The sequence below is a fragment of the Panthera uncia genome, chromosome B4 (genome assembly GCF_023721935.1).
Source record: "Panthera uncia isolate 11264 chromosome B4, Puncia_PCG_1.0, whole genome shotgun sequence".
Taxonomy (NCBI): Eukaryota; Metazoa; Chordata; class Mammalia; order Carnivora; family Felidae; genus Panthera; species Panthera uncia.
The window spans coordinates 116,036,077-116,050,491 of NC_064809.1; the positions used below are offsets into that span (position 1 = coordinate 116,036,077).

General features: G+C 41.3%; 1 long non-coding RNA gene across 6 annotated transcripts in view; it reads right to left on the bottom strand.

Moving 5' to 3' along the window:
- LOC125919446 (uncharacterized) overlaps positions 1-14,415 on the bottom strand; it is a 101,199-nt gene that overhangs the window by 75,615 nt on the left and 11,169 nt on the right. Inside the window, exon 2 of one of the 6 annotated variants that reach the window (XR_007456786.1) lies at positions 6,271-6,352. The exons of the other annotated variants lie outside the window; for them this stretch is intronic. This is a non-coding gene — a long non-coding RNA (uncharacterized LOC125919446). The remainder of the gene's footprint in view (positions 1-6,270; positions 6,353-14,415) is intronic. 6 annotated transcript variants of the gene reach the window in all.

The window sequence follows — 14,415 nt, forward strand, 5'->3', positions numbered from 1 at the left end:
GGTTCTGCATAATGCATATGGATTTACATTATTATTGTGTGTTTTTCCAGGCATATTCAACTACACAGGTGCAGGCATGAAGCAGGTAGAGAATAGGATTTGGCCAGGATTGGGCGTTTCCAGTTGAATGTGACAGGGAAATATATGGGCTAGCAGCTAACCTATAAAAGGGAATGCTGCTAAACATCCTACAATGTTCAGGACAGCCATCCACAATAAATATCTGGTCCAAAATGGCAAGAGTACCAAGATTAAGAAAACTTATCCTAGACCCTTGCTGCTCGAAGTGTGGCCCATGGACCAATGACATCTTCATCACCTGAGATTTTATTTGAAATGCAGAATTTCAGGCCTCACTGTGGATTTACAGAACTAGAATCTCCATTTTAACAAGATCCCTGGGTGAGCTGTATGCACATTAAAGTTTGAGAAGCCCCTTTCAAGCCATCTTGTCTCCTCTCATGCTTACAACACTTCCTTCCTGCCTTCACTCTCACCCGTGCCTTGTTTGCTATTGCACCAACAAAGAGGCATTCAGAAGATATCTAACACATGCTTCCACTGTCAAAGTTCCCCACCCAACTATATCTGTATATCTAGGAAAGATTTCAGGAAGGAGTGCAATGATGAACCGTGGTAAAGAGAAAAGTACTGAGGGTGAGAGGTGAGGGGTACTGATAAGATGATGAGGTTGACAGAATATGGATCTTGGGGGGCTTAAAGTATTGTTGAAGTTGAAATACTAAAGGGAGAGAGCTAAAGAGATCGTGGACAGTAGTCAAAGATGAAAGATAAAAATGAAGATTATGAAGTACATGCAGTTAATAATGAAAGATCTTGGCATGACTCTGGTGACTGAGGTATGTTCAAAGACATAACCACCAGAGAAGAAGTCAAGAGCTAAGAGGCAAGAATTTGGGAACTATCATTTACGTGAATTTTGAAATTTCTAAGAATTTCGTCAGGAGGCGCATTAAAGACCCATGAAAAGGAGTAATGAGTTAAAACCTTCAAGGAATAAAATGAGAGTGCTCTGTGGGGTCCATTGATCACAACAATAAGGGCGGGGGGAGGAGAAGGTGATATAGTGAGATGACATGAGTTAGGTCAAAATTGGGTGTTCTGAGAAGAGAAGGGTGGTGGTCTGGAGGCAGCGACAGGGAGCAAGGTATACACCATGACCACCACCACCACCGCCATCACCACCACCTCCAGGCCCAAATGAGAAGCAGGATCCTCAGAGGAGAGTCAGATTTCAGAACCAGAAGTTGAAGAGAACATATAGGAAAAACTTTTGGACCAAGGGCAGATTTTAGATGTTGTGAAAGGATGGAAGATGAGGTCAGATATAGAATATGTGAGGAAAAGGATCCATGGGGAAGGCAGTAATGTGGGAGTCTTAAGTTTCTTATAATGTCTGAAATAAACAAGGATAAATAAGGTGGTCATGCAAATTATCATCCAAACGGAAACATTTTCAGGGTTGGGAGAGGATGGTCATCCTAGGCAAACCAGGACATATTACCTTTTGGATAAAGGTTATGATAGGATTGACAGTGACTATCAATCTCTTTGGCAGATTGTGATGGTAAGGATGCGAGTATTGGCGGTTGAAATGGGGTGTTCTAGGACCGTGAAGCTTTCTGCAACCCTAAAATTCTTTCTTCAAGTGCTGAAGGAGGCTGGAAGAGGAGTCGTGTATTGCTGAGGGTCCCTGAGCTCCAACAGCCTAGTTTCACCTACAGATTAGAAATGCTAAATAGAAGAGACTTTTATTTTTTATTGTTAACTGTTTTCAGTGTAAAGCTACCCAATGATATTAAAAATATTCTCAAAACGTTGTTAGCAAAATAGTCAACATGTTTGCACAGGTCACACACCCCAAAAGCAGCTAGAGCCCAGTGAATGTTTGTAGTTCTTGTCTACTATTTGAGAGCCTTTTAAGGGGAAAAAAACCAATGAGGCCCTCTAGCGGCCAGAATATTTCCAGGTAATCAGTTAAAACATCACAGAAGGAGCTGGAAAGAAATATGGGCCATCACCTGGTAGAGACCCTTGCCCTGAGTTAAGTGAACGTGCGTACAAGGATCAGGACTAATCACATCATAGGTGCTAATGAAGGCTAGAATTAACTCTAAGCCTAGAGGTTGGTTCTTACCCAACAGACGCTCTTGCTCTGGACACTGCCGCTGAAGACCACTCCACTACGCGACCACTAACACCCCACATCCTCACACCCAACCCCAGATACAGAGTTTGGAGAGGACTCTCTAGGGTCAGACCTTTAAAACCTTGTAGGCTAGATTAAAGATCTTGATCTCTTTCTAAGCGCAATGGAAAGCCATTGAAATATTTCAAGTTGAGGGATGTGGGGGGGGGGAGTTTCATGTTCAAATTTGCACTTCAGAAAGATTGCTGTGGCTGCAGGGTGAAGAACAGTCAGGGAGCAGGGGCGCAGAGCAGATTCAGAGACCTCAGGAATGTGGTTATTATAGTAATAAAGGTGAGGATAGGATTGGAATGGGTGGAGGTGAAGAGATAGAAAGAAGTCAACATATTCAAATGAGAATTAAGGAGTGAACTCAGCAGGACTTGGAGGTGTATTTCATACAAGGATAAAAGAGTGAGAAGAGTACGGATGATACTAGATTTGGAATGTGTGGTGTTCACAGAGACAGGTGACACTGAAAGAAGACACAGGCTGGAGGCAGAGCTGGGGCAGAACACGAGTTTGATTCTGGATAGACTTTGTTGGCATTGCTTTGGTTCATACATACTGTCCAAATACTGAGTAGGCAAATGACTGTTCTGGCTGGCAGCAAGGAAGAGAGGCCTGGGCTGGAGGCAGCATATAGTGAGTTGTCTGCATATGATTCTATTCTTTTAATCTCTCCATGGGGAATATTATGTTTGTTTGCTTGCTTGCTTGATGAATAATGGGTTGATTGATTGACTGATTTTGATTGATTTTTGACTCTACAAAAAGAAACCCCTTCCTCGGGCACCTGGGTGGCTTATTTGTTAAGTATTGGACTCTTGATTTCAGCTCATGTCATGATCTCATGGATTCCTGAGCTCAATCCCTGTGTCGGGCTCTGTGCTCTGACCCCTAACCACTGACCACATGGAGCCTGCTTGGGATTCTCTGTCTCCCTCTCTCTCTGCCCCTCCCCCACTCACACTGTCTCTGTCTCTCTCAAAATAAAAAACATAAAAAATTAAAAAAAAAAGCCTCTTCGTATTTGCACCCTGATCCCTTTTTGAGACTGTTTTGAGGCTTCCACAATGCAGACCAAAGGGTTTGGCCAAAGTTCCCCTAAGCTCAACACCTCTGTGGGACAGGCTGTGACAGGCTCAGCCAATGGGATACTCTTCGCCAGAGCTCACCTATGACGCATGATTGTGGAGCCAGGTGGAGGTTGCTCATCAGCCCAATGGCAACCCGAATGGCCTTGAGTCCAGTGTGTTTTGCTTCACAGCCCTTTTTCTGGTTCCTGATGCCCAACCCTTGATTCCTGCCCATTATCCAAACCTCCCGTTGGGTCTACAAGCCTCTCATATCTTCACATAATTGCTGTTTTTGTTTTTGCTTAAATTGAGCAGTTGCCTGAAATTAAGAATCCTGACTGGTACCTCTCCTTTATATTTATGTTTCTTTCTTTCTCTTCCTCCAATTTCCTTAAAGCTTTTTCTATCCTGAGTCCTTCTTTCTGATGGGCTATCTCCCTACTACCACCATCCTTTCTACACTGCATCATTCTCTTTATTTTTCCCTCCACGGACCTCTGCTCTCCTTCCCTCTCTGGTCACAATGTCAAACTAGGGATTCAGGGTTAGAAGTAGAGTGAACACACTGACTTCATAACATCAAGATTTAAAACTTCTGACAAGTTGGAAAGAGAAGCTGAAATCAATGTGATGAAATTTAATTGAGATAAATGGGTATTTCTGAGCTTAGCTTCTAAAATGAAGCACAGAAGATGAACCAGCAATGGTTCCACAGCCAATTCTATTAAAAAACAAAAGAAGTGAGAAGTGGGATTGCCAGACAAAATATGTGGGACATACTTACACTAAATAATTCTTCCTTGTTTATCTGAAATTTAAATTTAACTGGGTGTTCTGTGTGTTTTAGTAAATCTGGAAGCCTTACTCTTGAGGTATGAATTGACTGAAAGCTCAGTACACGCCTTCAGACATGGGTGCCTTGGAAAGCACATCAATTCCGCGGTATGACGGGAAGGATGACGACTAGATGAAAGAACCCCAGGATTCACTGAGCCCAAGAGAGCACATGCAGAGTGTGTTGGGTCTTTCCGGGCCCATTCTTGGAGAGATGCTGCTGGGTTGATGGGCAGAGAGAATGGAAATCACATCTTAGGTGGGATAGCTGAAAGAATGTGGGAGGGGAAGCCCTAAGTGGGTCATGCCATCAAGATCTCCAGAAAGACTGACTCCTGCCTTTTCTTCTATGCCTGGTTCTCCAACTTCTCTTCAATTCTATGAGCAGCCCAATGGCTCATCAAGAAATTTATCTTCTTTTTAGGTTTGTCAAAGTCAATTTCTGCTTCTTGCCACTGAAGACCTCAAAGGGTACAATCGTTTTTTTCCTAACATCTACCTGGATCTTTTCAGAAGAGAATTTGGCCATATTTAGAGAGCAAAACTAGCACCTGGAGGTGAAATCAGACAAGTCAACATGGGAAAGAACTTTCTAATTATCCAAACAACCCTGAACCGTAAAGGTCTATAGATCAGTGAGAGTCCGTTTTCTGCAGAGATTCAAGAAGAGGCAGGATGATCCACGGATAGGGACAGGATTCCTGATCTAACTGGATAAACAGATCAGATGCTGGATCAGATGCCTTATAAGACATGTTTTGTTTTGTTTTAACTTACAGGATCTTGTTCAAATAAAATGGCAAACAGAAATTAAAACAAGGTACACACAAGCTGAGCAACTGTGGTAGTTGCAGATAAAAACCAAGAGTTTCCCCTGCTTATCCTTATCTTAAATTTGTAGGTGTTTCAGCACAAGACTTGTAGAAACTTGGGACTCTTTGAAGCATAGTTTTAAAATTACTGGATTAAAATTGCTAATATTTAGGGGGCACTTGCAAGTATCTCTGGCACCCTCTTAAGTACTTTTTATGTATTATCTCATTTAATGCTCCTCAAAACTATGTGAACTAACTACTATTATTAGCCCCATTTTACAGATGAGGAACTGGAAGCCCACAGATGGTAATTGACTCATTCAAGGTCACATGGCTGGAAGATATTCCCATCTTCCAAAATTCAAACACAGGAGGTCTGACTACTGAGGCTGAACCCTGAACCACTGTGCTGCTTGCTTTTTAAGATCTTATGATTGAACGAAGCTTGAGTTTCAGTGCTTACCATTCCTTTTGAGTTCTGTGTTCCTTTCATTCATTTATCATCAGATTAATTTAAGCCTTTCTAGGCTTTTCTAAAATAGCACCAACTCAGATGAATTTAATTTGTTTTTCCTGACCCTCAGTTCACAGTTTTCCCTGTAGCTGGTTTTCCTTAATTAGTATTTTTTTTTTTTAACGATTTCACATACCTCTCTAAATTAGGTGCTTTAAGGTATCAGCTCTTAGGGTTGGCTGTAAAAGATCAAGTTGCCTACCAGGGTCAGCATTCATTCCATCAGTTGGATGTTCACTGTGCCTCCTTTATCTTTTCACAGCACAACAAAGTGGGGCAAGGGGCTTGGTTTGTTTGCCAGGCTTCATTTGACCAAGCAATGATGGAGGTTTCTCTGGTGGTCACCAAACGGGAGGAAGGCAGGCAGATGCAAAAAACAAAAAACAAAAAACCCGGCACACTAATTGTCCTGGTGTTCGCCGCGACCTCTCTTCCCCCTGTCACGGAGCATCAGACAGGTAGGTTTGAAGCAGCAGGAGCAGCCTGACCTAATCAAACGCTCTCCAGACCATTCCTAGGAAAGCCGCCAGCTTTGGCTCGCAGGGGTCAGCGGCCACTGTGAGCGGCATTGCTGTCACCCGCTCTCGACTCAGTATGATCCTTGACTCTCTCTTGCTGTCAACCGCATCCTACTGTTCTCCGTGCCTGTGTGAGAAAGGATATACCTAAAGGCACAGGCCAGTAGGACCAGGCTGTAAGTTGGAGGCCCAGATTCAGGGGAAGGTTCAGGATAAGCCTCCTCCCTCATGCACCTGTTTCCCCCTCCCCACAGGTGGGCCCACTGTTGCCCTGAATTCCCCCATTCATCCCATTACTCACCACCTCTAACAGGCTGTCAGGGTCCCAGGTTTCTCTCTGCGAGGTGCTCTCCAATACTGTTTGTCTAACGTCACCTGTGAACCTCCCCACCCCAGGCATCGACCGTTACTTCATATTTTACAAAAAACGGTGTAAGTTCAGCACTCCATAAATATAAAATGGTGAATAGCAAATTTCCCCCATACCGAAGCCATTTCATTTTCTTCAGCAAAACGGTTCCTTTTATTTCTATGCAGAAAGCCCAACGAGGGAAATTTCTTCATTGCTCAGACAGCTACAAAATGTGATCACATTTTTTCCCCACAGCTAATGTGCTCTTATGTATAAAATTTAAATTTGAAAGTCTGAGCAGATGGCCTATAAAGTTCTTGTTTTCCCTCTGAATTTAATTTCTTCCTGCTTATAGTGGGGTTTTTTAAATCATTTGAAAAGGAACAATAAAATGTTTCTATAAATTGTAATAATCATTATCTTGACGATTGTTCTCTACCAAAGGTATCCCAAAGGAAAACCCGGATGCTTGACATTGGGTCTGGAATCTTATCTGCCCTGTCTTGTTCTCAACATTAATCGGCACCATAAAACTCTGCCAGTTGGGCCCTGTGCGTCTCAGAATTGGTCATCATTCTTACTCGAACGAGGCAGAAGTTTACCTTATCTTAGAGAACAAAAGGTCAGGGATGAAATGACCTAAGAAAATTAGCCAGATACAAAAATACAACTGGAATGTTTAGTCTCTTTTAGAAAATACTGTTTTCGAGTGCCTTAAGAGCCATTTCATTTCATTTCATTTCATTCAGAGCCATTAATGAGCTAATTATCTTTTTACTAAAGGAGACCCGTAGGACTTCAACTTAGCAATACTTAGTTGGTCATCAGTTTGGGTGATTATATGTAACAAAGTTGTGTTGTTTTTCAAGCTGTTCTGTCATTCAGATTCTTCCCCAACTTCCCACGGTTGAAAGAAGCGGGATTGACCCGCTGTGGTTTCAGGTTCATATAAGGAAAATATCCCTAGTGTCACTTGCACGCGGTGGTGGTCTCTTACCTTTTATTCCTGCTGTTTACTACATTCAAAGGTGCCTACTATAGGAAGGTTAACTAAGTAGATAAAATGCAGGGATTGACATCACATTTGCAGCCCAATACTATTCTGCAGGTTGAATTCATTGACATGAGCCTGCCCTTAGAATTTGCAGGGCTCAGACGTGACAATACAAACAGAAGCCTACTACTCTATGTCCATATATTTAAAAGTTATCAATCGAGCTTACACAGGTGAAATAAAATACATTCTATCTGTCCACTTTGAAAAATAGATCTTGTCATATGGTCCTATCTTAGTATGAAAAATTGAAGGCCAGCTTCAGATTTAAACTCTTGGATCACCATGAGCTATACCTGAATGTGGCAGCCCGTGGAGTGTCAGCACCGGGCTGCTATTCACCACTGTCTCTTCAGGCCCCAACTCCACCTACACTCATCTCTTGGGTCACATTTCCAGGCTACATCTCTACCTTTTTCCTCCCCTCCCCACAAACAATGGCCCCTTGGCTACCCTCCAGGCCTAAAGACACAAACACTAGGATAGTCTCCCCTTGGGAGAACAGGGAAGAGTGTCTTCCCTTGGAAGAGGACCTTGCGGGTTCTGGTTGTGGGCTCAGGACCATTGGGATAAGCAATTAGAGAGTCACAGATATGAAGAATATGGTCTAGTAGGTGTGGAGAAGGGAAATCCCCAAGTAGAATCCTACCTAACTGCCATGTCATGTTCATAGTCATCTACTAAGATGATCAAACCTTGGACTCTCTATCCCAACAGTAGGACGATAGGCACAGGAGACCCAAGGCAGGGGTCCCTCTAAGAACAGAACTGCCTGTTGTCATAGCATTATGAACCAGACCAGCAGTACTTATGTGATAAACATTTACTAGGCACTGAGAATTACCATTGGCAAGAGATCCTATTATATGCCATAAGGAAGACCAACATATATGAGATTTGGTCTCTGTCCCCAAAGAACTTATAGTCTAGTTGAGAAGATCACAAACACAGAAACAGTTGTTTCTGTGAAACAACTAAAGGCCCTAATGAAAACCCTAAGGGCCAAAGATGTATAAGCCAAGTCAATGGTATGTTCTTCCCCAAAAGTAGTTCAGACTAACAAGTATTAAGTAAACCAGCTTTCTTTAGCCACTTAGATAAAATGTTCTACCTTTCTAAATCAGCCTTCATGACACTCCTCGAAAGAAGCTTAGTATTATCGTATGGAACACTCTGGAAATGAACAGGTTAAGATTTGGCTTCCATTCCTTAGCAAATCTGATGCAGGCAGGATTAGAAGTAGAAAGATTTAGCTCCCAGTTCAGCACATTGTGTGCCAACCCATCTGCCCACATCAGTGTCTATTTAAAAGTGAAGCCAATCAGACTAGCCCCATCTTCACCTGTCCTACTGATCGCCCATAGCAAGGGAGGAACAGAAAGCCCACAAGTTGGTCTGGAAAATTGAGTCTCTGTGCAATTTCCAGTCGTGTCTCTGCTTAGAGGCACACAGCCAACAAAGCCATCAATCTGGCAGTTTTTTAACGCTGACCCAGTATATATTTGCTAGGCCATTTGCGCCATCTGCCATGCAAATGTCAGTTAAGGAAACAGCAGAGAGTTGTGGGAATACCAGGGTTAAAATGCCATTTAGCAGGAATGCACCAGTTCCAGTCGCAATCGCCCACTGGAGAACAAAGAGCTGGGAGAGCCAAGGGCAATAAAAAGAGAACAGAGGTGTAACAGACCAAGGCTCTCAGCCTTGCTTTCTCTCCACTCCCGGATCGTTTCATTATGACACCTTCAGAAACATGGAGCCTCGTTACTGACAAGGTCAGTAAATGCTCATGCAGCAATTATATATATATATATATATATATATATATATATATATATATAATTATTTTTTAAATGTATATATAGACATGCATATATAACATTTTATATATATGCATATATAAAAAATGTTAAGGGGCACAAAGGCACTCATGGCTACATGTCCCTAACATAGCTCCCCCATTCTCCCGAATAGGGCCCATATATTAGCAATACTTATAACCATCTATGGAGCCCTTACCATAATATGCTGTGTACCAAATTAGCTGCCAATTATTTATTTCTCTAATGTTTACATCACTAAAAAGTTGATATTTTCTACAGTTTTAGAGATGCAACAAGCAAGGCTCAGAGAAGTATTCTTTTAAAGCCCAACAACACACAGCTTGTAAATGGAAGACCTAAATTTCAAATCAGCTCCTCCCTCTCAATACTCATGTCCCTCGTACCATAGCCACTCCCGTGGGTGTGCAAACTTGTTTATACATAATTAAACGGAGAATGTATACTATTTTGTGTTCAGTTTTGTTCAGTGAATGTCGTAAATATTTCTCATGTTTTTATAAAGCTTTCGTGTTTGTCATTTTTAACAGGTGGACAGTAATCCATCTGGTGATTTACATTAGTATATGAAACACTATATTTAAACTGGCTGCCTTTCGGTGTGTGTGTGTCCGTCCATGTGTCCTAACTCTTTTTCTCTTATAATTGATACTACAAGGAACATGTTGGTTCATACGTTTTTTGCTTCTGTTGTATTATTTCCTTAGGATAAATTTCCAGTAGTAGATTACTGGGTCAAACAGTATCACCATTTTAATGGCACCTGGTACATAATTATCATATTTATTTTCAAAACTATTCCATCAAAAACATGTGAGAGTTTCAACTCACAACAGCTTACAACTTACAACTTACAACAACCACACCAGCACTGGGTGTTTCATTAGCCTTTCTTTTTTGCTAATATATTAAATTTCACATGGCACCTCAAGCTTGCTTTGGCTTTCATTTTATATTCCAAAATAGTGATGGATATTTCCCCCCATCTACTTGGTTACTGCTCTTACGTTGTCTCGTATAGCTGTTCTCTCTACTTACCCACCTATCTCGAGGTGCTTTGTATAAATGTGGATGTACTTTTTATGTCAAGGAACTATTACCCCTTTGCCTTATTTTCTTTATTCTTGGAGAAATGTCTGAAAAGGAAATGCTAACTTGACATATAAAATGCCAGTGACAAATCCTTCTTCAGAATGATGTCTAAAACTAAAATAATCAAGAGGTAGCAGTATGAGCAAGTTATTTGAAAATATGTAGGTAAATATCATGAGAGACAGCTGAAAAGGCTTTAAAGAGGTAGCTTGTGGGGGGCAAGGGGTGGGAACTGTGCAGGGAGCTGATCTTTCTCATAAGTCTTGCAGAACTGTTTGACTTTTTACGTGGCAATTACAACTGATGAAAAAAGAAAATAAAATTTATAAATTCTTCTCAGCAAATGAACTGGAGGCTCACATAATGCTCTGTGCCCTTGCTTGAGAAAATCTTCCAATTAAGCTTTCTTTTCTCAAAAATTAACTTATGTTTTGCATCTCCCTCCCATTGCTCACAGCCTTAAGATGCTAAGAGGAAGGGACAAAATCTGGCCAAATTGTGTTCAAGGTTGCTACCAGAGTCATGTCTTTCTCAATTGCAGATTCTCATTATTTCCCTTTTTTATGTACTTTGCATACGCTTAATTAGAGCTCCTACAATGCAGTGGGGATCTATAACAGGAGGGGGTCCTCTCTCTAGAGAAAAATTGATGCTCATTAACAAAAGAGAAACGGATCTCCAAATTAATTTTGTCTTGAGAACCTAGGATTCAAAAACATGTGAGCAGTGCTCTGTCACTCTACTCTCTTATAGGAGCAAGTCAAAATTACCTGAGATGAATCACGTCCCTTAAAACCACACTGATTACTAGACCCAGACCACCCAAGTTGGATCTTCACTCTGCCACTGAAGTGTATGACCTTGGCAACTTATTTAACCTTTTCTCATCTCAGTTTTCTTATCTGTAAAATGGAAAAAATAACAATACTTTTCTCATAGCTTTTATAAAAATTTCATTTGTAAATCCATTTAAAGGGCTTAGAACAATGCCTGTTACAGAACAATAACTCAATAAATGTTTTTAAATAGTATTATCTTTGTTATTATTCTCATTTTGCCAGTTTATTCTAGTGTGTAGGAAACTTTGTCCAGGATCATGCAGCATAGCGTAACTGTGAATAGAGATTTGCATTGAATTAAAAATCAGACACATTTAGATACCAACTTTGACTCTGCTATTTAACAGCTGTGCAGCTCTGTATAAAACATTGATTTCCTCATTATACATTGGATCCTGATACCTCGTTCATAGCATTGACTGGAAGATCAAATAAGACAATGTATCACAAACCTGCTCTTCCCATTTTTGCCAGGATGTGTTGCTCAAATGGACAGAGAGAGCGGGGGCACAGGAAGAATTACAGCAGTTACCTGAGATGGTTGGAGCTGAAACTTCTCTTGCCCTAATGGCACCAATTGCTGGTGATTGGTAGGAGAGCAGTGGGAGCAGAGAGGGCTATTGAATATATGTTCATTACTTAACACACAATTATTGTTGAGCCAGGTGCTGTGCTAGGAGATAAATCAGGTCACTGCCCTCAATGAGCTCAGTGCAGAGCAGGAAACAAAGACAAACATAATTAGAATACCATGTTCTAAGTACAAGAATAGACCTATACAGATGGCTACATAAAGGAGAGGTGCCTAGGGTGAGGGGAAGCTGTTTGGAAGGGATGTGTATTAGTAATCTTTTGCTGTGTAACAAATTAGTCCAAAATTTAGCGGCTTAACACAGCACACATATATAAACACATCACTTGAGTGGGTCAGAAATCCAGGCATGGTGTAGCTAGGTCTCTGTTTCATGGTTTCTCGTAAGTCTACAATCGAGGTGTTAGTCCAGGTATGCAGCCTCATCTGAAAGCTCTACTGGGGAGAAGATTCACTTTCAAGCTCTGTGGCTGTTGGCAGAATTCATTTCTGTGTGCACTATTGGACTGAGGACACTAATTCTTCCCTGTTGGCTGGAAGCTGTCCTTGGTTCCTTGCCATGTGGACCTCTCCAGCATAGCAACTTAGCAGCTTGCTTCATCAAAACACGCAAGCCAGGAAGACAAAAGAGAGAGCCTACTTGCAAGGTGGACATCATAATTACCATGGAAGTGACACCCCATCATTTTTGCCATACTAATAATCCCATTACTTTTGCCAGTCCTGGGCAAGTCACTAAGTTCAGCCCATTCTCAAGGGGAGGAGATTATAGAAGGGCATAAATACTAGGAAGCAGAGGCCATGGGAGCCCTTATTAGAAGTCAGCCTACCCCAAAAGAACTCCTGAACTGATACTTAAAGCAGAAGGAGTCAATATGAGTCTGTGTGGGAAGAAAGTAGAAGGTTGCAGAAAAGACAGAGCAAGCAAACAAGAAAAAGGGGGGAAAGATAAATAAGTTATCTTATTTCTTAAGATGTTATCTTAGAGGAAAAGAATGGGGAAAAAGAGGCTCTTAAATAATGGAAGGAAATTTGACAATGGATATAGATTAAGGGAAGAATTGGGGTGAATTTTGAAAGGAAAAACAGAGACTATTAGTCTTACCTGTGGAGTAGTTTGAAAGCCACACTGCTGATGAGGGTTATTTTCTTAAATTTATTTTGAATTAGTAAGTGGATAGGAGGTCAGAGTGACAGAGGTGGGCATGTGCTGAAGCAAGGGTGGCAGTCACAGTTTGTTCCCTCAGCTTTTTATTTTTATTTATTCAATAAATAGACCTCTTCCTTAGACTACACTCTGATGGCCATTTAATTAGTTAATTAATCACTTAATGCCAGTCATGATACTTTTGCTGTGTCCCTTTAGTTTTTAGTGTACCCTATGTTCTCATGTCCTTATTGATCCCCTGATGTACTTGTAAAAGGAAAACTTGCAAAGAATCACTAGAATTTGACATTCTCGCTGGTCCTCATTATCCCAGCCAAGATTTAAGTTATAATGAGGAAGAATTGAACTTCGGGGTTCCATTTGGTCACTCTCTTCTGCCTCAATATCCATGGCTATACAATGGGAATAACAGGACCCACCACCCCTATCTTTTCTGGTTGATGTCAATATTGAATGAGATAATGTAGTAAATACAGTTTTTAATTTTTAATCGTATATATAATATACAAGAAAGTAATTCACTCCACAAATGGTTATTGAGTGTACTGCACAAGACACAATGGAAATGTCTAGAATAGAACCCAGTCCTTATGTGTGAGCAGTTAACAGTAGTAAGAGAGAGAGAGATTTCAACATATCCTTAGAATACGATTTCCTCAATGTGATAATGGAGACTTATACAAAGGCCATTAGGGCCATGGACAAATTTATCACATTGTATTTTAAATACTTGTTCTACTTTCGTGAGGTCACACAACAACATTTAGCAAATACTACTGAGCATCTGTTTGTGTGGATGTGGCATAATGTGGTAGTTAAGCACATGGACTCTGAAGAGAGCCCGCCTGAGTTCAAGTCCTGGCTATGATCCTTACCAACCGTGTGAAGTTGGTCGAGTTACTTAACCATGTTATACCTCAGTTTCCCCTTTTGTAAAACGTGGATGATAATAGTAGATCTCACAGAGGTGTTGCAAAAATTAAACAAGTTAGTATAAACAAAGTTCTTAGAACAGTGCATGGCATGTAGTATGCACAGCCCAAGTGTTTGCTTTTGTAACTTTAGGCAAAGACATATGCGAGGCCCAAAGGATCTAACACCAAAAAGAAGAATATAGTCCCTGCCTTCCAGTAACTTTGAGCGTATTGGATGAGTCCCATGCTCCTTCCACCCCAAATCATTCAGGCCAGGGACCTGGAAGTTACCCGAGATGGGTTGCTCTTCCTCAGTTCCACCACTACACACCCAGCTCTCATAATTGATCACTGAGTCAGATCATCCAAAGATCTCTTATCTGTTCCCTCCTCCCCAGCCCCAGTCCCAGTGACTTCCAGTAACCCATCTTCCCTCACCTATACCAGTGCCTCCTCTGTGCTTCTGGCAGCATGTCAATCTGAGCATCTATACCTTTCATTGAAAACTCTACAGTGTTTCCCTACTGATTCCTGGAACGAATTCAAATTCCTCAATGAGACCTTTCATAATCTCCTCCTTGCACACCTCAATACTTG